At 35.4% G+C, this 27,027-nt stretch overlaps 1 non-coding gene and 2 pseudogenes across 1 annotated transcript; all 3 read right to left on the minus strand.

The window, feature by feature from the left end:
• Window positions 1-2,652: 2,652 nt before the first annotated feature.
• LOC116128214 lies at window positions 2,653-4,753 on the minus strand (annotated as a pseudogene).
• Window positions 4,754-11,624: 6,871 nt separating this feature from the next.
• On the minus strand, window positions 11,625-11,696 carry TRNAE-UUC. The gene has a single exon. It is a non-coding gene; the product is annotated as a tRNA-Glu (tRNA).
• Window positions 11,697-14,885: 3,189 nt separating this feature from the next.
• Window positions 14,886-17,156, minus strand: LOC116128271 (annotated as a pseudogene).
• Window positions 17,157-27,027: the final 9,871 nt, after the last annotated feature.

Here is a 27,027-nt window from a genome sequence, read left to right on the forward strand (position 1 = left end):
AAAAGAGCAATACCCCATTTATGGTCTTACAATAGTGTCAAAATTGAAGGAAAAGTACAAGTCAATCTTCAGAATGCAATGCCAGCCAGACAATAATAGTCACAAATCTCATGGAGGTGGAATATCCTGTCCTACTCAACCTCGTGTGCTTAGTGGCTTTGTCATGAAGGATGACTGTATAACCAAATTTCTCAAGAGCAGCTAGCGGCAGAGAGAAGAATGGGGAATTGACAAATGCATTGTTATGTGACATATTATAACTTGTGACCAGGGAATTGAGATTTGACTGCCACCAACTATGTATCTTTTTTTGCAGACTATTGGACTCTCTTTGATCCATTCTACCCGAATCTTTTCCGTATAAATATCCATACCCACATTTTGGGATTTCCTCTAATCAAAAAAATCCTAATATAGGTTTACTTGTTATGCCTAAAAAATCAAGACTGACATAGGTTACATCAGCAATGACTAATCAAATTGAGACATGTGTACATCCCAGCACTGCCACGTCGTCCAAACAAAAGAAGTAAGGCTGTCATCCGCTTGGCAGATAAAGGCGAGTGAGTGGTGGGAGTCACCCACTTGCCCAAGCCCTGTTCGATTTAAGGATCTCTTCGTATAACCGGCCAATGAGGAGCAGGTATGACACACAGCACCTGCCCGTCGCGCAACTCATAGTCATTACCTAGAAACCCTTACTATATTTTTGGGATTCTAGTTTTGATAACATAAACACTCTCTCTCCCTCTCTGTATTTCTGCTCTCTGTATGCTGCAGAGCGACCTATTGTACTCTTTCATAAATAAAAAGACAGTGGACGTAGGATTCGCTTTGAGATCCGAACCACTTCAAAATTTCTCCTCCTTTTATTTGTTTCATTTTCCATTCACGTGTAATTCTAAGTTCCTTAGCACTTTTCACTGCGATAGTTGGTAACAAAATCTAACATCAAAATGCTTAACAAAAAGAGATGAAATTGGTATGCTTAAAGATTAGGTTTATGCTTTCATAAAGATGGAGGAAGAATACTTATCAATGAATCAAGTTGAGCCACACTTTTTGTTCTCTTTGGTTCTTCTCATTCTTTAACATTGTTGCATAAAAAAAAATCAAAGGAAGAGATAAGCAAATCATGAGATATAGTTGAGGTCGTAAACTGCCCGGATACCCCTTATCAAAAAAAAAAAAAAAAAACCAAATATATAACTTATTTCTAAAATGAGAATGATTTGTTCCATGTCTATTATAGGAACCCTAATAGCTCCACATTGAGATAATCTCAACTACCACTACACCACCACCACCACCACCATTTCTCCTCAAAACTCTCTTTCTGACAATCTCCAATTATTTCCCAAGTAAAGGCCTCTTGTGTATCCACTTTGCCTGCCTGCCATTCAATCTTAATCCTTTAAGCACAGGCTCATGGTGAATACTTTGACCCACCACATCCAACCACTTTCGAAACTCGAATTGCAGCAAGATTCTGCTCATTTTCATATGTCCCCAAGGAGTGGACTGAAATCGGTATCTTAACTCACAAACTCTGTTTATATGTTTTAATATAGACCAATTACAATATGCCAGGCCATTATAATTGAGTTCAAATTCACTAAAAAGAATAAAGTATGTAGTTCATTGTCGGTTGACCATATCCTTTATCAATGCAACTTTTTTTTGCAACATCAGCAAGTTATGCGGGTCTGGAGTGCACCGTCATTGGAATCTATATACCAAAGTGAAGTGATTGGCATCATCTCAGGATACTGTAGAGTCGGTGATGGGAACCATTGTTTAATAGAACAAAACTTGGTTCCGAAATTGGATTGCTGAAAATGACAACCACTATGTTGATCTCCAGGAAGTTTCCCATTATTGAAATTTATTCTTGCCTTTCTTTAGAATCTTCATAAGCATTCTCAGCAGAATATGCCTTATTCTTGTTATTTTTGAACACAAGGTTCTAAGGTTCCTCCTTTTTTGACATCTAGATTCCTATATGCTTCTTTCCTCACATGTGAGATTTGAACAATAATAAGCCATTCAGATCATAAGATGATCTTCAGCATCTTTTCGCACTCTTACTGAATGAGAAAATTAATAAACAGAACCAAGGCCAATCTGCCAGCCATATAACGTCATACAATACCCTTAGCGCCAGCTAAAACTAAAATGACAGCCATATGCATGACCATCTGAAAACTTTAACAATTTTAGAATGTGAATATGAGCAACTGTTTTACAAACTATTTTATCATCTATCAAAATCTACATGTTTAGATATTACTCGACTCGATATATTCAGTTATATAATCAATATGTTTGGATCTTTCTCAAAAGTATATAATGCACAAAATTACTGACAAAGTAGAAAACAATCTGAAAAGTGCCTTTTTCTTGAGCATCAGTAAACTGCTTACATTTTATGTTGAGTACTTTCTATTTTACTTTTCTAAATCAATGAGCATTACACAAAAAAATTAAAAGAGCTCTACAACATTTGTCATTCATTCAACACAAGTACGGTATCCCTATACCTTTCCTTCTCTTTAATAACCTGAAATTTCAGTGAAAGAATTTGTAACTATTACCAAACAAATGTGAACATATATAGCAGGAGAATAAACATCACATGGGTGGCTGTTTCCATTACAAAACAGGTACGGACATGGACATAGGCACTGAGACATCACCGTTGAAACTTGAACCCCTATTTGCAGCTGAGTTGCCTGCAAATGCTAACCGACACCCAGTCCACAAAATGCAAGGAAGCATTTTCACACCTTTGAAACACTCTTGCAAGGGATGCCGCCTTTCTTCTCGCCCGCTTTGTACCAGTAACAACAGAGTCTGAAGCAAACCGCCAATGCTGGTGCCTTAACCACTCTCTCAGTTGTGGCTGCCCCACCACTCCTGCACAACTCGAGTAATGCTGCAACTGCATTCTCTTTCCCCCTCGGTGTTCCACACCTCATCATTCCAATCAACCCTGCCACTGCCATTTCCTCTTTCCCCACGGCTGCAGCCCCAATTTGCTGCCTAACAATTAAGGCCAATGCACCTGCTGCCTCCTCTGCAACCCCTTCGGTTCCCAATGCTCCAACTAGTGCTGCGACAGCTCCTGCCTCTATCATTCTCAGACAATTATCTGTGTGCGTAGATAGATTAAATAACTGTGACAGCACCTTCTTCCCTCTTCGGTTCCAACTCTCAACACCCCGCCAAGGCCTCAACAGCCCCACTCTCATCACTATTTTCTTCTTATAGTCATGAACTGCAGAGAGGCTAAACAATGTCGCTGCAGCATTTTCCCTGGCTTCTGTTGTGAGTCCAAACCTCAGGACTTCAACAATAGATGCCAACACCCCGTTCTCATCCATGATATGACTTTTGTTCTTGTCATAAATTGATAGATTAAGCATCGCAGTAACTGAGTTCTCTTGTGCAACGGGTTATGAGAGAAAGTAGCTTGCGAAGATGGGGAATTGCCCAGCTTTTGCAATAAATGCACGGTTTTCTTTTCCATTTTTTGCTAATAACGTATCTCCCGTGCAGCCAGTCTTTGCAGCTTGCAACCCATTGCTAGCTGTTCGATGAGAAGCTCTGCTGTGGCTCTATTGGCTTCAATTGCAGCTTTACTAGCAAAGCCGCAGCAAAAAATCAGCAGATGTATCTGTAGTCTCTGGAGGGTCACAGGAATTCCATGAGCAGTGCACCACTGCATAATTAAATTCCTCAAAGCTCGATTAGGAAAAACGTGTATGGACAAGCTTTGGCCCGTCTTTGGACAAGAACAGTGCCCTTCCTCCAACCACCGGGTGATCGAACTCCTATCATAAGTCTGACCAGTTGAAATTATCACTGGATCATGCATCAAATCCAACGATATCGGGCAACAGAAGTCCTTAGGTACTGATAAAAAGTATCTGCAATCTCTTGAATCAATCCTTTTCTTGGCTTCTTTGATTGCCATTCCCAATCCCACCTCATCTTCCTCGAACCCAAATAGCAAAAACCTGCAATATCGTGTCACTGCAACAAACCCATTAAGGCAGCAGCTGTTGGCTCAACATCCCCCTCGTGGTTAGCAATTTGCTCTTCCAAAAACTCAATCTCATTCTACAACTCTTTGCATCTTTAATCTTCAAATTCTCCACAAAGAACGATCGCAACTCCACATGATTTGGTCCTTCCATTCCCAAACTCATCAAGAAAATAAAGAATTTAACCCTCAATGAATCATCTTTTTCATCTATATACAATTTAGCCTTCTTAGCATGCCTCTGCATAAGGTCAACCTGCTCCCTAACATCGTCACTCAATTCAACATCATTAACTGGAAAAACACAAAAGGGTCGATATTTCTTGATTCAAATCATGAAAATGCCCCGAAATTGAATGATTTTGAATCAAAGCCATAACTTACTGGACTGTCCACAATAATCAAGTAATATTTTGCACCTGTAAAGGAGCAAATACAGCTCCTTGAAACACAACATGGCCGTTAAGGAAGAGGCGAACCCGAATCCCTTAAACATTCTAACACACAAGAAAAACCTCGATCTTTCGAATTAAAAACGAAAATTCTTCCTCTGAAAGAAGAAATTTTGTGGAAAGCAAGAAACAAGCTCAGATGAAATTTACAAGGGTTTGTATAAGAGCGACATCGGTTAAGTCAACCGGAGCCAGAACGCCTGTAAGAAGTGTGATCTCCGTCTCCGAAGAGACGAAATATGGCCGCTGTAGCCATAAACTAGCTAAAAATGAATACCTCCACCCAACAAAATCAAGGATTTTGATACAACTAGATCTAAATAACTATAGAAAACAATGAAAAAACTCAAGAGTCTATACATATAACAAAACCAACCCAAAGAATAATAATAAAAGAACAATGAACAAAAAAAAAAAAAAAAAATTCGTCAAGTGAGTAATAGACTACAAAGAAGAAAGAAATCCCTCACTCTTGTTGTTGGTTGAATCTTCAAATGAGAAGAAGAAAAGGGCACATAAATAAAGGGTTTAAAAGTGAAATTTGTTTGTGTGCCGTATGCGCTTTGTTAGAAGAGAAAGGAACAAGAGAGTAAATTTCCAAGGTTTTGGTTCTGGTTTGGTTTTGGTTTTGTTTCTATGAATTAAATTCAATGGAAGGGGGTTTTGTGAAAATGACATGTAGTTTTGACTTTAATTTATCCAGATTCCTCCTCCTCCTCCTTCCTCTCTTCACACTTCACTCTTTACATTTACATTTACATAAACAATTAAATCATTTTTCTCTACTTTATTTATATAGAAATTTGCTATATTTTCTGTGGATAATAATAACCCAATTATCCAGTTTTTTATTATTACCTCTCAAAATTACGGGTTTAGATTACACTGTAATTATTTAATATCATTTATAAAACTAAACTTCTAGAAATTGTCAAATTATTGGAGTAGGTTTCCGGGTCATGGAGAAGATTATAATTATATAAAAATAAATTAAATAAAAGAGTATCAGGAGGTTAAATTTGAATATTCCTGAAAAATAACAATAATAAAAAGAAAAGAAAAACTGGGATTTGGTTGGAAGGTTGACTAAAATAAAGGCGTGGACCCACGTGACTTTTGGTTTTTGGGCGCGCGGTGGAATTTGGGAGGTCATTACTGTGTGGGCCACTTGTATTTACTGTTGAGTTTTTGTTTTTTCCAGTTTGACTAAACTCAACTTTTATCAAGTTAAAAGCTCCACAGTGAAAGTTGACCGCCAAAGGCCATAACTACTTTTTTTACCTTTTTTATCAAAGTAAAAAATGCTCAATTATTATATTTTCTTTCTTGTAAAATACGAGGGTGTTTGGTTTTTATTTTCAAAATATTTTTTAAAGTATAATTTGATGATAAAAATAAATCATTTAATATTGTTGAAATATTAATACCTTTTGAAAAAACATATTAAATTATAAATATCCCATTTAAAAATAATAAGAACATTTATAAAAATGGAGTATCTAATATTTTTCAATAACTTTGTGCATTCTTGTTACGTAAATGTAAAGCCACTAAATATCTGGATGATCAAGTTTTGATAAGGACTCTTAAGTTATTATTCAGAAGTCTTAAATTTGAGTCTCTCGATTACTATATTATTAACCACTGAAGTTCTTACCAACGGTAGTTCCAAAGTCCGCAAAAATTAGTTAAGTGTTATAATCTCTAGACACCCTGATCATTAAAAAAAAAAAAATATAATAAAGCCTACTAGTAGGGTAGCACTGAGCTCTCATCCACCAATATTTCAAATAGTTCAAGTCTTGAAAATTAGTTGAGGTGCCCATATTGGCCCGACACCCCCGATCATCAAAAAGGAAAAATGTAAAGCCTATTTAAGGGTGGCCACTGAGCTATTACCCGTGATAGTTCAAGGTCCTAGAGAATTAGTTGAGTGCGTGTAAATGTCTAGACACCTCATCATAAAAAAAAAAAATGTAAATCCTACAGTTAGTTGAGGGAATGAGCATAATCCCTAATGTTGTGAAATGGATTGATGTTGTAATTTTTGTTTTAGTGTTAGCGTGACTAAGAATGTACTTTGATTTGTTTAATTTTTGTTAGAGAAAAATCAATGAATAAATTAAAAAGTTTGACCAAATATTCCATTGGATTAAAATACAAACGACCGGCTCCCCTAAAGAAATGACAAATACATGAAGACAAGGTTAGGTACAATAAAATTGAATTTTCTCATTCCCTACAAATGAGGTCCTTTTGGTTTTTCTTATTTGTTTCACTAACCCCAAAATAATTAATTAATTTCTTAAATTACTCTTCAATTTCATGTGGACTTAAAACCCAGAAAGAAAAGTGAGTGATTAATTAGGTGAATTTAAGTGGGAGATTAGTAAAAGAGTATCACATTTCCACCAAATAATGTTTAATGACACTTTCCCACCCAAAACTTTCAAAACACAACATTACTTTCACAAGCACATTTCGTTATAAATTTCGTGTGAAGAAGGGTATGAGGGTCAAAATTATGTTATAAGTAAGGTAGGATGTCAATTTAAAATTCCCTTTGTTGAAAAAAGCGAAGCTGAAAGGAGGCGATGATTCACGCCAACAAACGACGAGTAACCAAGTGCCAGGTTCGAGGGTTTTTAAAGAGGGGTGTCGGTTTGAAAGGGTGGTGGAAGATTGGATTTTGGTTGGCGAAATCGGCGCAAAACAACGCAAACCCTAGGTGGTGAGAGCGCGAACGACGTGCAATAGCATCAGAAGGTTAGTTTTTGGAGATGGAGACCAGTGAGTTGATTGGTGGTTCAAAAGGGATTTTTGTTGGAAAGTGCCAAAAAAGCGCAAGAATCGCGAACCAACCGTGTGCGTGGTCGGCGATTGAGGGGTTAGAAGGTGACCTGTTTTTTTGGTGGTTGTTTTTTGTTTGGGTTTGTGATTATTGAAGTTTGGATTAGGTGAATTTGATTGATTTGGTTTTTTGGAATTGTTGATTGTTTGTTTTCTGGACGAAACTTCTCCCACATTTCCCAAAGCTTTACTTTTAAACTACCTATCACCATATTCATAGAATTCCCCAATGACTGCCCACCACCAAGCAAGCTAGCATGCATGGAAAGCCTTACATGCACGCCCATCACCGGAGCACCCAATGTCGCCACACACCCCTCTTGCCCTACAACCAAATAGCCCATCATTCACCACAACCAACCACCCCTGTGCCCTCACCACCCCAACACACCTCCCGTTTTCCTCACCAATCACCACGATTGAAGCTTCCCCCTTTAGGGTTTTTCGATTTTGATTGATGAATTGAGTTTGATTTGTTCGGTTTTTTATGTTGTTGTGTTTGAAAGATGATTGAGAAGGTTTTTGAAGTGGTTATGGTTTTTTTGTTATTTTTTCCGTCACCAAACTCTCCAACACCATCACCTCCCTACTTCCCAGCGTGCACAATCCATTGGACAAAGGTCGACAATTGTCATATGGAAAAGGCTAAAGAGAAAGAGAAAGGTATTTTCGTTTTCACAATGAATATCACTATTTAACAAAAATTTAACAAAACATAATGTGTGGGTAATAAATTGTATTTTGAAAGTTTTGGGGTGAGAAAGTGTAATTAACCATTATTTGGGTGGAAAAGGTAAGTTCTCTTACTAAAATGGTTATCAAACATGTTTAAAATAGGTGCAACAGAAAAGGTTGGTGGCTAGTGTTGTTTCTTTAAAAGTTTTGGCTTAATGTCTCTGTCAGTTTGGCCTTGTTTGGTAAGGCCACAACAAGCCATCTTTAAAACCAATTATTATTATTTTTCATTATAATAAATTAACCTTTTTAACAATATAATCGTTTTTTTTTCTTTTTTTCGATTTAACTTGTTGGAAATAAAATTATATTTGGGGTTGTTTGGATCATATAATGTTTTATTATAGGGGGATGTTATTACAGAAAAATATATCACCTTGAAGATTACTAAAGTTTGGAAATGTTTTGGTTAGTTCGAATAAATTGGTAATAATATGTTTGTTTGGAGGTAAATGGTGGTATTTTTATATTACTAAATGCCCTCTTTTTTAAATATTAATATAATATTATTTTCATTTTATTTTTTTGAATATTTTTTTAACCCCCCTACATTTGAAATTTTCTAAACACCCAACCATATAAAACTTTAATTTATACAAATCACCCCCACCCACCCAAGCCACTATTGGCAGCTAGCCAGGCCCGCCGTTGACAGTCGACGGAATGGCGCACGACTGACCATATATGGCTGACCGCGCCCGCCGACAAAGCCATTTCCAGCCATCGATCACAATCCATGGTCATTTTACAGCTAAAGTATGGCATGAAATTGTCAAAGATGTAGCCGTGAAACGACTATCTACGCTATTTTCGACCATGGATCTGAAAAAGGCCTTACCAACACACGATCGCCAAATCCTGCTGGTGGCGCCATTACGGCGATTGACGTGTGTACGGTTTGCTAGTCTTAGGTGGTTGGGGTATTTTGTTAACTTTTAAACTTTTTTGTAGCTAAGGTGTTTTAGCTAAATACTCAAATGTAGCGAGGCGGAGTAATTGTTTTTTAGTAGATATTTGTGAGCGCAATTGTGTCCGAAATGGTATTTAATTAACAGATTACTTGATAATATTAATAACAGCCCTAGGAAGTATCAAATTACCCCCTACATTACAAACGTAAACGCTATTTGCAATAGAAGATACTTGAAGACTGATGAGGCGATGACTGATGAGAGACTGATGACGAAGTGACGATGCGGCCGCGATCTGAGACTGAGAGATCTGAGATGAGATGTTCAGATGAGAGTGAGACTGTGAGAGGGAGGCGTGACCATGATTCATGATGAGTCTGATGACTGATGAGATACGTGAGAGGGAGACGTGAGAGGGAGGCGTGACTGCGTGAGTGTGAACTGTGACTCTGTGAGAGGGAGGCGTGAGAGGGAGGCGTCAGGCGTGAGAGGGAGGCGTGAAGTCTGTGATAAAAAATTAAAAACTTTTAGGGATTCATTCAGTTCAAAATATACGGGTGCCCGCGGGTGCCCACGGGTTCACCCGTATGACCCGTAATTTATTGGACCGGGTAGGGGTACGGATGACAAAAAAATGGGTTTAATTTATTGAACCCATACCCTATATTTTTTACCCGGGTACGGACCGACCCGCTGGTCCATACCCGTTTTGCCAGGTCTACCACCCACCCACATTTGTCAAATTCGGACCACCATCACCGGAAGGTGGTCGGAATCTGGTATAATGTGTACTACTGGCTGGATCTGGTCGGTAGTTCACTGATCTATCATTTTCTAGCCAGATCCACGGCCAAAGATTTGGCCATTGATCTTTGGCCGTAGCTGGTAGTCAACGACGACCAAGATACGATCGTCATTGACCATCAATGACGGCCAAGATACGGTCACCGTTGACCATCAACAACGGCCAAGATATGGTCGCCGTTGATCATCAATGACGGCCATATCTTTGGCCGTCATTGACGACCAAACATGGCCAGATCTAGCATTTTCTGATCAGATCCACCAAAAGGTCATATCGATGCACGACCAGCCAAATTCAGCCAATCGTGCGTCGATACGGTGACTCCAGCCACCACTCCGACGATGGTGGCCGGCTGTCGGAATTTAATGGGTGGGTGAGGGTGTTTTGGTAATTTTTAATTTTTTTTATTTCAGGGGTGTTTAGTTATTTAACAAATCTAAGAGAGTATTTTTATTAATTTTTAAATCATATCTTGTTATTCTCACCAAATTCTCAAAATATAAAAAATAATATCCAAAATACTAAAACAAACACACCCGTAGATATTTTTCCTTTCCCTGACATTGTAACATTGTAAAGCATCTTGAGGCGAAGTTGGGTTCACAATGAAGAAAGAAATCTTAAAATGCAAGAGTTGACTTGCAAAGACGACCCCAAGTGAAGAATGACGATAAAGTTGAAATTGAAGCCTGAGAAATTGCTGGGTAATTTCCAAGTTTGTAGACAACACTTCAATTGAACGACAAGGAATAGGATGATATAAGAAATTCATCTTGATATAATATTGGAAGTCATCAAGTCTTTGAGTGCAAAGGCAGTGTGAGCATTACGGCAAGACTATATATATATTTTAATTTTCGAAGGTATCCAGACTGGTTTACGTATATCTCAACTAATCCCTTGAAACTTTGGAATTACCCGTCGAATAAGAACTCCGATGACTGTTGTTATTAAAAACCGATGAAAGACTTAGAACTTAAAACCTCTTGAACACAAGATTATAAATTACTTCTTCAAAAAAAAATAAATAAGTTATCAAGTTTTTATTAAATTAAAAAAAGAAAATTATCGATTTTAAAAATAAATAAAAAATGTTTGAAAAAATGTTATCTACAAAATATCAAGTTTTTAGGGAAAGCCCTTCTCCAAAAATTATCTAGTTTTTTATATTATCTAAATTTTATCAAATTTTTACTAAAATAAATACATTATCAAGTTTTTATACGAAAAACATTTTTAAAAAATCAATTATTATTTTTTATTTAAAAATATTTTCTAAAACTTATCAAGTTTCTGCCTTTCTGGGGAAATCCCTTCTCCAAATTATCATTTTTTATTAAAAATATATAAAATATCAAGTTTTTGTTAAAAAGATTTTTGAAAAAAAATATTATCTACAAATTATCAAGTTGTAAGGAAATCCCTTCTCCAAAAATTATCAATTTTTTATATTATCTACAAATTATTATTTTAATTAAAAATATATAAAAATATCAGAATTTTATTAAAATAAAATTAAAATAGATTATCAAGTTTTTATTTAAAAACTTGAAAAAATATTACTTACAAATTAACAAGTTCTTTAGGAATCCCTCCTCCAATAATGATCTAGTTTTTTTTATATATATTATCCACAAATTATCACATTTTTATTGTAAATAAATAAATTATCAAGTTTATATTAGAAAAATGAAAAATTATAAAAAATAAAAATTTATAAAGCTTTTTATACTATCTACAAATTATCAAGTTTTTGTGAAAAATAAATAAATTGTCAAAAAAATTAGGCAAATTTTTATTATGAAAAAGAAAAATTATAAAAAAATTTCCGTTGCCGGGAATCGAACCCGGGTCTCCTGGGTGAAAGCCAGATATCCTAACCGCTGGACGACAACGGATTACCTGGTGAACATTCTTTTAGGTTTTTTATATTTATTATCATATCATTTCACCGTTATTCCTCGCATTTTCTCTCCTATTTACTTGTTTAACTTTTAATCATGCAACTCTGCCCAAAATTTAATATCAGAGATTTTTCTAAGAACCAGAAAATCAGTGGCTAAAGCAAACCTTAGCCAGTTCTGTGAACACTTTTGAGTCGAACTAGAGACTAGTAAAAGTAAGAAAAACTTAATAAACATTAAAAATAAACTACAAAATTTTAATATATGATATGGGTATAAATACGGGTAACCATTGTAGATAAAATTACTTTATTCTTAATTATGCAATAATATTAACTATGTTATATAAAAGAAAGTCTTTAATAGGATGAGTGTATGTACACTCGCTCAATCACGACGCACGTATAAGTCACATACATTTACAAAACTTACGTAGTGATTATATGAACATACATACATCTATATTATAGAAAAAAATATTTACCATATAACACATAGTATAACAAAAGAGCAAATACCCCATTCATGGTCTTACTAATAGTGTCAAAAATGGAATGAATAGCACAAGTCAATCTTCAGAAGTGCAAAGTGCACAGCCGACCAAGTAATAGTAGTCACAAATCTCATGGAGGTGGAATATCCTAGTCCTACTCAACCTCATGTGCTTAGTGGCTTTGTCATGAAGGATGACTGTATAACCAAATTTCTCAAGAGCAGCTAAGCAGGCAAGAGAGAAAATGGGGAATTGACAAATGCATTGTTATGTGACATATTAATAACTTGTGACCAGGGGAATTGAGATTTGACTGCCACCAACTATGTATCTAATTTGCAGACTATTGGACTCTCTTTGATCCATTCTACCCGAATCTGTATTCCAAATAAATATCCATACACATTTTGGGATTTCCTCTTATCAAGAAAAATCCTAATATGAGGTTTATGCTTGTTATGCCTAAAAAAATCAGAGCTGACGTAGGCTTACATCAGCAAGGACCAATCAGAATTCAGAAAGGCATTGTGTTGTCCAAGTGCTACCACATTGTCCAAAAACAAAAGGAGTAAGGCTGTCATCCGCTTGGCAGGTAAAGGCCTGGCGAGTGAGTGGTTAAGAGTCATCCACTTGCCCAAGCCCTACGTGATTTAAGAATCTCTTCCATGCAACCGGCCAATGAGGAGCAGGGTAGGAACTACACGACACCTGTCCGCTGGCAGACCCATAATCATTACTTAAAAACCTCTTACTATAAATAGAAAGCTCCTCTCTATTTTTTGGGATTCTAGTTTTGATAACATAAACACTCTCTCTCCCTCTCTGTATTTCTGCTCTCTTAGATCGCCGAATGCGACCTAATTGTACTCTTTCATAAATAAAAAGACAGTGGACGTAGGATTCGCTTTGAGCATCTGAACCACTTTAAAAATTTTCTCCCTTTTATTTGTTTCATTTTCCAGTTCATCTGTAATTTTGAAGTCCGCTTAACACTTTTCAAATGCGAACAGTTGGTGACAAAATCAAGCATCAATAATGCTTAACAAAAAGAGATGAAAATGGGTATGCTTAAAGATTAGGTTTATGCTTTCATAAACGATGGAGGAAGAATACTTATGAAATGAATCAAGTTGAGCCAAATTTTTGTTCTCTTTGTTCTTCTCATTCTTTAAACATTGTTGCAATAAAAAAAATCAAAGGAAGAGATGAAGCAAATGAGATATAGTTGAGTTCGTAAACTGCCGGATACCCCTTATCAAAAAAAAAAAAAAAAAAATAAAACTATTTCTAAAATGAGAATGATTGTTCATGTTCATTATAGGAACCCTAATAGCTCCACATTGAGATAATCTCAACTACCACTATCCCCACCACCACCAGTTTCTCTCAAAACTCTCTTTTGACAATCTCCAATTATTTCCCAAGTAAATGGCCTCTTGTGTATCCACTTTGCCTGCCTGCCATTCAATCTTAATCCTTTGAGCACAGGCTCATGGTGAATACTTGACCCACCACAATCAACCACTTTCGGAACTCAATTGCAGCAAGATTCTGCTCATTTTCATATGTCCCCAAGGAGTGGACTGAAATTGGTATCTTAAACTCACAAAACTCTGTTTATAGTTTTAATATAGACCAATTACAATATGCCAGGGCCATTATAATTGAGTTCAAATTCACTAAAAAGAATAAAGTATGTAGTTCATTGTCGGTTGACCATATCCTTTATCAATGCAACTTTTTGGCAACATCAGCAAGTTAATGCGGGTCTGGAGTGCACCAGTCATTGGAATCTAATATACCAAAGTGAAGTGATTGGCATCATCTCAGGATACTGTAGAGTCGGTGATGGAACCATTGTTTAATAGAACAAAACTTGGTTCCGAAATTGGATTGCTGAAAATGACAACCACTATGTTGATCTCCAGGAAGTTTCCCATTATTGAAATTTATTCTTGCCTTTCTTTAGAATCTTCATAAAGCATTCTCAGCAGAAATATGCCTTATTCTTGTTATTTTTGAACACAAGGTTCTAAGGTTCCTCCTTTTTGACATCTAGATTCTATATGTCTTCTTTCCTCACATGTGAGAGTTTGAACAAATAAATTATGCCATTCAGATCATAAGATGATCTTCAGCATCTTTTCGGACTCTTACCGAATGAGGAAAAATTAATAAACAGAACCAAGGCCAATCTGTCAGCCATATAACGTCATACAATCACCCTTAGCGCCAGCTAAAAGCTAAAATGACAGCCATATGCATGACCATCTGAAAACTTTAACAATTTTAGAATGTGAATAGTGAGCAACTGGTTTACAAACTATTTTATCATCTATCAAAATCTACATGTTTAGATATTACTCGACTCGATATATTCAGTTATATAATCAATATGTTTGGATCTTTCTCAAAAGTATATATAATGCACAAAATTACTGAACAAGTAGAAAACAATCTGAAAAGTGCCTTTTTCTTGAGCATCAGTAAACTGCTACATTTTATGTTGAGTACTTTTATTTTACTTTTCTAAATCAATGAGCATTACACATAAAAAATTAAAAGAGCTCTACAACATTTGTCATTCATTCACACAAGTACGGTATCCCTATAACTTTCCTTCTCTTTAATAACCTGAAATTTCAGTGAAAGAATTTGTAACTATTACCAACAAAAATGTGAAATATATAAGCAGGGAAGATAACATCACATGGGTGGCTGTTTACCATTACAAAACAGGTACGGACATGGACATAGGCACTGAGACATCACCGGTGAAACTTGAACCCTATTTGCAGCTGAGTTGCCTGCAAATGCATAACCGACACCCAGTCCACCAAAATGCAAGGAAGCATTTTCACACCTTTGAAACACTTTGCAAGGGATGCCGCCTTCTTCTCGCCCGCTTTGTACCAGTAAACAACAGAGTCTGAAGCAAACCAGCCAATGCTGGTGCCTTACCACTCTCTCAGTTGTGGCTGCCCCACCACTCCTGCACAACTCGAGTAATGCTGCAACTGCATTCTCTTTCCCCCTCGGTGTCCACACATCATCATTCCAATCAACCCTGCCACTGCCATTTCCTCTTCCCCACGGCTGCAGCCCCAATTTGCTGCCTAACAATTAAGGCCAATGCACCTGCTGCCTCCTCTGCAACCCCTTCGGTTCCCAATGCTCCAACTAGTGCTGCGACAGCTCCTGCCTCTACATTCTCAGACAATTATCTGTGTGCGTAGATAGATTAAATAAAGCTGTGACAGCATCCTTCCTCCTCTTCGGGTTCCAACTTCAACACCCCGCCAAGGCCTCAACAGCCCCACTCTCATCAGCTATTTTCTTCTATAGTCATGAACTGCAGAGAGGCTAAACAATGTCGCTGCAGCATTTTCCCTGGCTTCTGTTGTGAGTCCAAACCTCAGGACTTCAACAATAGATGCCAAACACCCGTTTCATCCATGATATGACTTTTGTTCTGTCATAAATTGATAGATTAAGCATCGCAGTAACTGAGTTCTCTTGTGCAACAGGGTTATGAGATGAAAGTAGCTTGCGAAGATGGGGAATTGCACCAGCTTTTGCAATAAATGCACGGGTTTCTTTTCCAGTTTTGCTAATAAGCGTATCTCCCGTGCAGCCAGAGTCTTTGCAGCTTGCAACCCACTGCTAGCTGTTCGATGAGAAGCTCTGCTGTGGCTCTATGGCTTCAATTGCAGCTTTACTAGGCAAAGCCGCAGCAAAAAAATCAGCAGATGTATCTGTAGTCTTGGAGGGTCACAAGGAATTCCATGAGCAGTGCACCACTGCATAATTAAATTCCTCAAAGCTCGATTAGAAAAAGGCGTGTATGGACAAGCATTTGGCCCGTCTTGGACAAGAACAGTGCCCTTCCTCCAACCACCGGGTGATCGAACTCCTATCATAAGTCTGACCAGTTGAAATTATCACTGGATCATGCATCAAATCCAACGATATCGGGCAACAGAAGTCCTTAGGTACTGATAAAAAAGTATCGCAATCTCTTGAGTAATCAAACCTTTTCTTGGTTCTTTTGATTGCCAATCCCAATCCCACCTCATCTTCCTCGAACCCAAATAGCAAAAACCTGCAATATCGTGTCACTGCAACAAAACCATTAAGGACAGCAGCTGTTGGCTCAACATCACCCTCGTGGTTAGCAATTTGCTCTTCCAAAAACTCAATCTCAGTTCTACAACTCTTTGCATCTTTAATCTTCAAATTCTCACAAAGAACGATCGCAACTCCACATGATTTGGTCCTTCCCATTCTCAAAATCATCAAGAAAATAAAAGAATTTAACCCTCAATGAATCATCTTTTTCATCTATATACAATTTAGCCTTCTTAGCATGCCGCTGCATAAGGTCAACCTGCTCCCTAACGTCGTCACTCAATTCAACATCATTAACTGGAAAAAAACATCCAAAAGGGTCGATATTTCTTGATTCAAATCATGAAAATGCCCCGAAATTGAATGATTTTGAATCAAAAGCCATAACTTACTGGACTGTCCACATAATCAAGTAATATTTTGCACCTGTAAAGGAGCAAATACAGCTCCTTGAAACACAACAGGCCGTTGAAGGGAAGAGGCGAACCCGAATCCCTAAACATTCTAACAACACAAGAAAAACCTCGATCTTTCGAATTAAAGAACGAAAATTCTTCCTCTGAAAGAAGAAAGATTTTGTGGAAAAGCAAGAAACAAGCTCAGATGAAATAGTTACAAGGGTTTGTATAAGAGCGACATCGGTTAAGTCAACCGGAGCCAAGAACGCCTGTAAGAAGGTGATCTCCGTCTCCGAAGAGACGAAAATATGGCCGCTGTAGCCATAAACTAGCTAAAAATGAATAACTCCACCCAACAAAATCAAGGATTTTGATACAACTAGATCTAAAATAACTATAGAAAACAATGAAAAAAACTCAAAGTCTATACATATAACAAAAACCACCAAAGAATAATAATAAAGAACAATGAAGCAAAAAAAAAAAAAAAAATTCGTCAAAGTGAGTAATAGACTACAACGAAAGAAAGAAAATCCCTCACTCTTGTTGTTGGTTGAATCTTCAAATGAAGAAGAAGAAAAGGGCACAAATAAATAAGGGTAAAAGTGAAATTTGTTTGTGTGCCGTATGCGCGTTTGTTAGAAAGAGAAAGGAACAAGAGAGTAAAATTCCAAGGTTTGGTTCTGGTTTTGGTTTTGGTTTTGGTTCTATGAATTAAATTCAATGGAAGGGGGGTTTTGTGAAAATGACATGTCGTTTTGACGTTAATTTATCCAGATTCCTCCTCCTCCTCCTTTCTTCTTCAACTCCTCTACATTACATTTACATTTACATTTACTAAACAATTAAATCATTTTTCTACTCTATTTATTTATAGAAAATTTGCTATATTTTCTGTGGATAATAATAAACCCAATTATCCAGATTTTTTTATTACCTCTCAAAATTACGGGTTTAGATTACACTGAATTTATTTAATATCATTTATAAAACTAAACTTCTAGAAATTGTCAAATTATTGGAGTAGGTTCGGGTCATGGAGAAGATTATAATTATATAAAAATAAATTAAATAAAAGAGTATCAGGAGGTTAAATTTGAATATTCCTGAAAAAAATACAAATAATAAAAAGAAAAAGAAAAAACTGGGATTTGGTTGGAAGGGTTGACTAAAATAAAGGCGGGGACCCACGTGACTTTGGTTTTTTGGGCGCGCGGTGGAATTTGGGAGGTCATTACTGTGTGGGCCACTTGTATTTACTGTTGAGTTTTTGTTTTTCCAGTTGACTAAACTCACGTTTTATCAAGTTAAAAGCTCCACAGTGAAAGTTGACCGCCAGAGGCCATAAGACTTCTTTTTCCCTTTATCAAAAGTAAAAAATGCTCAATTATTATATTTTCTTTCTTGTAAAATACGAGGGTGTTTGGTTTTTATTTTCAAAATATTTTTTAAAGTATAATTTGATGATAAAAATAAATCATTTAATATTGTTGAAAAGTATTAAATACCTTTTGAAAAAACATATTAAAATTATAAATATCCCATTTAAAAATAATAAGAACATGTTATAAAAATAGGGGTATCTAATATTTTTCAATAACGTTTGTGCATCTCTTGATTACGTAAATGTAAAGCCTGCTAAAATACCTCTGGATGATCAAAGTGGTTTGATAAGGACTCTTAAGTGTATTATTCAAGAAGTTTTAAATTCGAGTCTTTTCTCGATTACTAATAGTATTAACCACTGAAGTTCTTACCTAATCGGTAGTTCCAAAGTCCCAAAAAATTAGTTGAAGTGCGTATAAGTTAATCTAGACACCCCTGATCATTAAAAAAAAAAAAATATATATATATATATATATAAAGCCTACTAGTAGGGGTAGCTACTGAAGCTCTCATCCAACCAATAGTTCTAACCAATAGTTCCAAAGTCTTGAAAAATTAGTTGAGGTGCCCATAAGTTGGCCCGGACACCCCCGATCATCAAAAAGGAAAAATGTAAAGCCTACTAGTAAGGGTGGCCATTAGAGCTATTACCCAGCTGATAGTTTCAAGGTCATAGAGAATTAGTTGAAGTGCGTGTAAACTGTCTAGACACCTCCAATCATTAAAAAAAAAAAAATGTAAATCCTACCAGTATAGTTGAGGGAATGAGGATAATCCCTTAAATGTTGTGAAATGGATTGATGTTGTAATTTTGTTTTTGTAGGTTTAGCGTGACTAAGAATGTGACTTTGATTTGTTTAATTTTTGTTAGAGAAAAATATCAAATGAATAAATTAAAAAGGTTTGACCAAATATTCACAATTGGATTAAAATACATAATCGACCGGCTCCCCTAAAGAAATGACAAATAACATGAAGACAAGTTTAGGTACAATAAAATTAATTTTCTCATTCCCTACAAATGGAGGTACCTTTTGGTTTTTCTTATTTGTTTCACTAACCCCAAAATAATTAATTAATTTCTTAAATTACTCTTCAATTTCATGTGGACTTAAAACCCAGAAATGAAAAGTGAGTGATTAATTAGGTGAATTTAAGTGGGAGATTAGTAAAAGAGTAAATCACATTTTCCCACCAAATAATGGTTTAATGACACTTTCCCACCCAAAACTTTCAAAACACAACATTACTATTCAAAGCACATTTCTGTTAATAAATTTCGTAGTGAAGAAGGGTATGATGGTCAAAATTATGTTATAAGTAAGGGTAGGATGGTCAATTTAAAATTCCACTTTGTTGAGAAAACAGCGAATGGCGAAAGGAGGCGATGATTCACGACCAACAAACGACGAGTAACCAAGTGTCGAGGTTCGAGGGGTTTTAAAGAGGGGAGGTCGGAGGTTGAAAGGGTGGTGGAAGATTGGATTTTGGTTGGCGAAATCGGCGCAAAAACAACGAAACCCTAGGTGGTGGAGAGCAGCGAACGACGTGCAATTAGCATCAGGAAGGTTAGAGGTTTTGGAGATGGGAGACCAGTGAGTTGATTGGTGGTTCAAAAGGGATTTTTGTTGCCGAAAGTGGCCAAAAAAGCGCAAGAATCGTGCGAACCAACCGTGTGCGGTGGTCGGCGAATTGAGGGGTTAGAAGGTGACCTGTTTTTTGGGTGGTTGTTTTTGTTTGGGTTTTGTGATTATTGAAGTTTGGATTAGGTGAAATTTGATTGATTTGGTTTTCCGGAGATTGATTGGAAATTGATTTGTTTTCTGGACGAAAACTTCTCCCACATTTCCCAAAGCTTTTCTTTTAAACTACCTATCACCCATTCGATAGAATTCCCCAATGAGCTGCCCACCACCAAGCAAGCTAGCATGCATGGAAAGCCTCTACATGCACGCCCATCACCGGCACCCAATGTGTGCGCCACACCCCTCTTGGCCCTGTACAATCTCTAAATAGCCCTATCATTCACCACAAACACCATCCCCTGTGCCAGTCACCACCCCAACACACCTCCCGTTTTCTCACCAATCACCTACGATTGAAGCTTCCCCGCTTTAGGGTTTTTCGAGTTTTGATTGATGAATTGAGTTTGATTTGTTCGGTTTTTTATGTTTGTTGTGTTGAAAGATGATTGACGAAGGCTTATTTGAAGTGGTTATGGTTTTGTTTGTTGATTTTCCGATCACCATAACTCTCCAACACCATCACCTTCCACCATTCCCAGCGTGCACAATTGCCATTGGACAGAAGGTCGGTGACAATTGTCAGTAGTGGAAGAGGCTAAGAAGAGAAGAGAGAAAGGTATTTTCGTTTTCACAATGAATATCATTGTATTTAACAAAAAATATTAACAAAACATAATGTGTGGGTAATAAAGTTGTATTTTGAAAGTTCTTGGGTGAGAAAGTGTAATTAGACCATTATTTGGGTGGGAAAAGGTAAGTTGCTCTTACTAAAATGGGTTATCATAACATGTTTAAACATAGGTGCAACAGAAAAGGTTGGTGGCTGAGTGTTGTTTCTTTAAAAGTTTTGGCTTAATGTCTCTGTCAGTTTGGCCTTGTTTGGTAAGGCCAACAACAAGCCATCTTTAAAACCAATTAATTAATTATTTTCATTATAATTAAATTAACCTTTTTAACAAATATAATCGTTTTTTTTTTCTGTTTTTTTTTTTCTGATTTGTAACCATTGTTGGAAAAATAAAATTAGTATTTGGGGGTGTTTGGATCATATAATGTTTTATTATAGGGGGATGTTATATTAACAGAAAAATATATCACCTTGAAGATTACTAGAAAGTTTAGGAAATGTGTTTGGTTAGTTCGAATAAATTGGTTAATAATATGTTTGTTTGGAAGGATAAATGGATGGGTATGTTATATAGATTACTAAATCGCCCTCTTTTTTAAATATTAATATAATATTATTTTCATTATTATTTTTTGAATAATTTTTTTAACCCCCTACATTTGAAATTTTGCTAAAACACCACAACCATATAAAACTTTAATTTATAACAAAATCACCCCCACCCACCCAAGCCACTATTGGCAGCTAGCCAAGGCCGCCGTTGACAGTCGACGGAATGGCGCACGACTGACCATATATGGCTGACCGTCCGCCGACAAAGCCATTTCCAGCCATCGATCACAAATCCATGGTCATTTTACAGCTAAAGATATGGTCATGAAATGGTCAAAGATGTAGCCGTGAAACGACTAGATCTAGCTATTTTCGACCATGGATCTGAAAAAGGCCTTACCAACACACGATCGGCCAAATCCTGCTGGTCGTGCGCCATTACGGCGATTGACGTTGACGGTTGACAGTAGTCTTAGGTGGTTGGGGTATTTTGTTAACTTTTAAACTTTTTTGTAGCTAAGGTGTTTTAGCTAAATACTCAAATGTAGCGAGGCGGAGTAATTGTTTTTTAGTAGATATTTGAGGACAATTGTGTCCGAAATGGTATTTAATTAACAGATTACTTGATAATATTTTAATAACAGCCCTAGGGAAGGATATCAAATTACCCCCTACATTACAAACAGTAAACGCTATTTGCAATAGAAGATACTTGTAATATTTTATTACTTGCAAACCAAACACTAGAATCTTGTAAAAATAAACGAAGATTACCTTCGTTATCTTATATACCCCCGATCCAAGCGCACCCTTTATGATAGTAATGACTAATGATAACTCCCTTTGATGTTTAATTAATTAACAATTTTTTTTTTTTTTTTTTTTTGTGATCGGGATGTCTGGGCCAGTTTGCATGCACCTCTGCTAATCTCTCGATGATTTGAAGTTAACAACCAGGTAAACTCTCTAATGACCACCCATGTTAGTAACTGAGGAAAATCGAACTTAAGATTTCTTAAATAATATACTCAAGAGTCTTTATCATCTCACCTGATCAGTCAAGGGTGGTTAATTAACTAAAATTTCCTTCAAGTTTATGAAATAACGTAAATTATTGTCCTTAAATTTTTAGCCGTTAAAATGAACAACAATAAGGTAATTCTATAGATATTTATAAACTTATATAACCGTATGTTATAACATTTAGTTAGTGGCTCATTAATGGATAAGAGGATTTTTGTAATTAATATCACATTTCACGGGATTAATTTTTAAATAAAAAAATTGAGAAATTATAATTAATTCCCCTTTTTATTGAAGTTAATTTTAATATAGAATATAAAATTTGCATAATTTTTCTACTATGTGTTAGATATACTATAGTTAATGTCTTAATGAACTGATGAAAATCAAAGTTGGCCACAAACTTTGGTCTTGCCAATCCCGTCAAAGTGGAGCCATGAATTTACTGTCGACAAGCTACGTGTCATCTATTGATTAATCGGTTAAGGAAGTCAACCTTGAATTACACGCCCCATCACAAGTACAGCTGTGGTTGCAGTCACGCCACGTTGAGAAAGTCAACCAATTAAATAAAAGTCCATGAAAAGGAAGTGGGCATAGGTTGGACCGTGACCAAAGCTGGGCCGGTTTGTGTGCTAAAATTAAAACCACCGTTTGGTTAACTTAGTGGTCGGGTTAATCGATGACGTGGAGAAGTGGTATTTGAAAATAGAGAGTATTGTCACCGCGTCACGGGCCGGGTGGGGTGAGTCATAAGTGCCGGCAGTTTGCGTGTACACATGGTGTGAGTGCGACACGTGTTTTGTTTCAGCATGCAACACAAGTTGTGATACAGCTACGTCTACACGCTTCATTCATTCAAACCTCATCATGAAATTACGATACACATTTCTGCTTATATTATTATTATTATTATATCTTATGATCTACACTGCCGTATTCATAAATTTTACACCATTGGGATACTCTGTTTGGTTAGTTTTTTAGAATAATATTCTATTATAAATAGTATTTTTGAAAAATATGATAAAAATTTGAGAATATATTTAGTAAATTTTGAAAAATATTTTGTTTATTTTAACCTCCTAAATTTTTTAACTTAACCTCCTAAATTTGCTAACTTAACCAAACACTCCCCACAATAAAAGTTTATAAATTGACAAAAACATCTTCATCCACTCACATATTGCCAGCAATCAACCACTATAGTTGAAAGGTGGTCGAAATCCATTGGAATTGTGCATGATCGACTGGATTTGACTAATCGTGGGTCGATTTGACCTTTTCCGACTAGATCTACGGCTATAGATCTGGTTGTCATTGACAACCATATCTTGCTCGTCATTGACAACTATATCTACGGCCACAGATATGGCCGTAGTCAACGGTCAGATATGATCGTTGTCAATGACTAGATCTGATCGTCTAATGGTCATATCTTTGGCTATAGATCTGACCACTTTCGACCATATCTATGGTGGATTTGGTCAGAAACGGACAGATCGGTGTACAATCGGTCAAATCTAGCCTATCGTGCATCGTTGCTATGCCAGCAACTTATAGTGGCAGTGGCGATGGCTGGCGGCAACGATGGCTGCTGGCGAGTGATAGTGGCTTGTGTGGGTGAGGGTTGTTAATTTTAAAACTATTATTAAAAAATGTAATTGTTAATATTTTGAGTTGAATATAATAAGATTGAATTTTGAAGAATACTAAAACAGATGCATTTTTAATTTTTTTAATATAAGATAATGGGAAAAAAGTGTGTTAAACGTAGCCTAAAATTTTTCTTATTAAGGTTTTAATAATATTTTTTATTTACTTTTAATGAAATATTTTTTACTTTATAACATATAACGTTAGATTCTATAAATTCATATTTAATTATATGATTTAACATTATAATTAAAATATGAATCTAATCTAGTGTATGTTGAATTACTATTTATTAATGGTAATTAGGTTATATGATTAATTATATTTTTCAAATGAATCATTGATATTTTGAGAATTAGAAGTAAATATAATTATAAAGGATTATTCTTATTATCATTATTATTTTGATAATTGTAACATATAAAAGCCCATGATTATTTGAGGTTTTCTAATGAACTATATTTGGGGGTTTTGTTTTTAAGTTTGCCAAAGATAATAGAGCTATCAACACATTATTCTAATTATAATATATGAATGGAATTAAAGTAATAAATTTATATAAAATTTCCATATATATATATTCTTTCTCAAATAATGTCAATTTTATTAGCCTAACTCAATCCATTAAGCACTCTACATCTTGATTGTTTTGTGAATAATCAAATACAAAATCAAGATTAGCCTAACAAGTTATGATTGATTTCATAGGATTCCCATTATACCACTTTCTATTAAATACTAATAATTCATAATTGATTGTATTTTAGCTCATTTTGGTCCAGGAGAAGCATAATTTTTAATCATAATATTTGGCCAAGTCATGATTATATCAAGACTTTGGACTAATACACTTTGGTCTAAACAAATACAATGGTCCGAGTCAAAATTCGGTGCACCGGCGGACCGATCCATGCACTAAATTACTGATTAAATTCTAGTTTATTCTATAATTAAATAAGAAAATAAATCAAGCTTAGGCCGACAAATTCTAAGAAAATTCAGTATCTTATATATATATATATTGGTAATTATCCAGCGACTGGGTTTGAGTCCGTTGATTAACGAGTGAATAACAAATACCTCCTTCAGGTTAGTGAAAGATAGAGACACTCAATGGTTTAACAAAAGTAACAAAAATCCCCCTATATTCAATAAAATATACAAATAAAAAAAAAAAATTTCTTAAAAATGGGCAAGCAATTGTATAATTTTTTATTCATTTTTGTTTCATGTTATTGTTAATTTTTATTACTAATTTTATAACTTTTTTCATAATTTGTTATTTTAATAATACAACCTGAGTTAGATTTTGTATTAAAGTAATACGCTACAAGTGAGGGTAAAATAGTACTCACCTAAAAACTATTGTGTCAAATTTTGTTTCTCTTAACATTTATTTAATAAAAATTGGGGGAGTTTTGATACTTTATGAAACTATTAGGTGCGTTGGGACTTTTACTAAACCTGAAGGCGGTATTAACATTCCCTCGCTGGTTAAATTAAGGGAATCAGACCACGTGCTTTGCATGTGTCACCTAACACGATTTCAGTAAGCTACACGAATCAACCATTTAAAACTAAATAAAATTCAATAAATTTGACCAAAAAAAAAAAATCCCAATTTATAAATAAAAATATTAGTATTTGAAAGAGGGTATAAGAAGAGAAGCCGACATCCTCAGCAAAGAAGATAAAAGAGCTCACTTTTGAGATGTCGTACGTTCACATTGAAAATAAATAAATAAAAAGAAAAGCCAGAATTGTCCACACGTTCATATTATGTTCAATAAGTGAAGTCATTTTTATCTCTGTAATAGCGAAGAAGCTACCTCTGGACTTTTGATAATCTTTTGATTTGTTTAAATGAAAAAAGAATGTCTTTCTGCTGAGTGGTGAGAAAAGTTTGGCTTTTCCTGGAACCCAAACAAACCGACAGAGAATTTGAAAATCTGACTGCTGATTAATGACTTGGAAGTTTAGTTTCATTTATGAGTTCAGACGGAACAGTTGACAAGAGACATTTTTCTGTGAGTAAACTAGGGTTTTAATGACTGACTGGGATCAATCTCACAATTTCAATGCCGCATTTACTTTGCTTGTTTTCTTTCTCATTTTTCTTGCTTTCGATTTCGACAACTCTGTGTGATACCTTTAAATAATCACTTGATTCCAAAGCTTAAATTCATATTACTATTATTCTTCTCTCCATCAGTTAATGCGCTCTACACTTTGACGCGTAATATGTGAACAATTAACACGTCAATTGACAATTTTAGTCGACCATTTTTCAGAGACGAACAATCATTTCTTAAGAAGAAACGATCGTTTATTTATAAGAAATTATTATTCCTTCATAAGTAACATTGTTAAGAAAAAATAACTATTTCTGATCATTCTTTATAAACAAACGTCTCGTTCGTGTCTAATCAAAATCATTTAATGCATTGAATGTGTTGGGAGCTAACGTGAGAATTGCTAACTCAAACTCAGATTGTTGACTGTGATACCTAAATATCAAATAATTCAAAAATATTACATTTACAACCTAATCTCAGAACCTTCTCTTATAACTCTAACGTTACAGTAGAGTTGACACTATCACGTCAACTGACAATTTTGATTAAACATGAATTATCGTTTTTTAGAGACGAACGACCGTTCTTTTATAAAAAATTATTGTTCCATTCATAAGGAACAATCATTGCTTATAAAGGAATGATTGTTAAGAAGGAATGACCATTTCTGATGAAGGAACGATCATTCTTTATGAACAAACGTCCATTCATTTTAACAAACGATTGTTCGTGTCTAATCAAAGTCATTTAGTACATTGAGTGTATTGGGAGCTAACGTGACAATTGTCAACTCAATTATCACATTGGGGTTATAAGATTGGATTATGCACGTAATATTATTCCAAATAATTACTTGATTCAAAATAACTTCTTCACTACATTGGTTGTGCTTTCAAAACCATTGGAGTAAAAGAAATTTCCAGAGCGTGATTTAAGAATTCATTGTTCAAACAACCCAGAAGATCATGGCTTCTTATAATATAAAGAAGAGAATTGACAGAAGAAGAAACAAGGGAAAAGATTGCCAATTCACTTATTTAGACAACATGGGACTGAAAAACATAGGTACAAATACACTTCTGCAGCATTTCCATACAAAAATTCAAGATATCAATGACATAAATTATCTCCAGACTCTGCTACTCAAAGCCTTTAGAACAACATTAGTTTCACCAACTCTAGTAATGATCCTTATGGGGAAGTAACCAACAGGTAAAAATTGAAATCACAAATATCCTAAA

The sequence above is a fragment of the Pistacia vera genome, unplaced genomic scaffold (assembly GCF_008641045.1).
Source record: "Pistacia vera cultivar Batoury unplaced genomic scaffold, PisVer_v2 Contig198, whole genome shotgun sequence".
Lineage (NCBI taxonomy): Eukaryota > Viridiplantae > Streptophyta > Magnoliopsida > Sapindales > Anacardiaceae > Pistacia > Pistacia vera.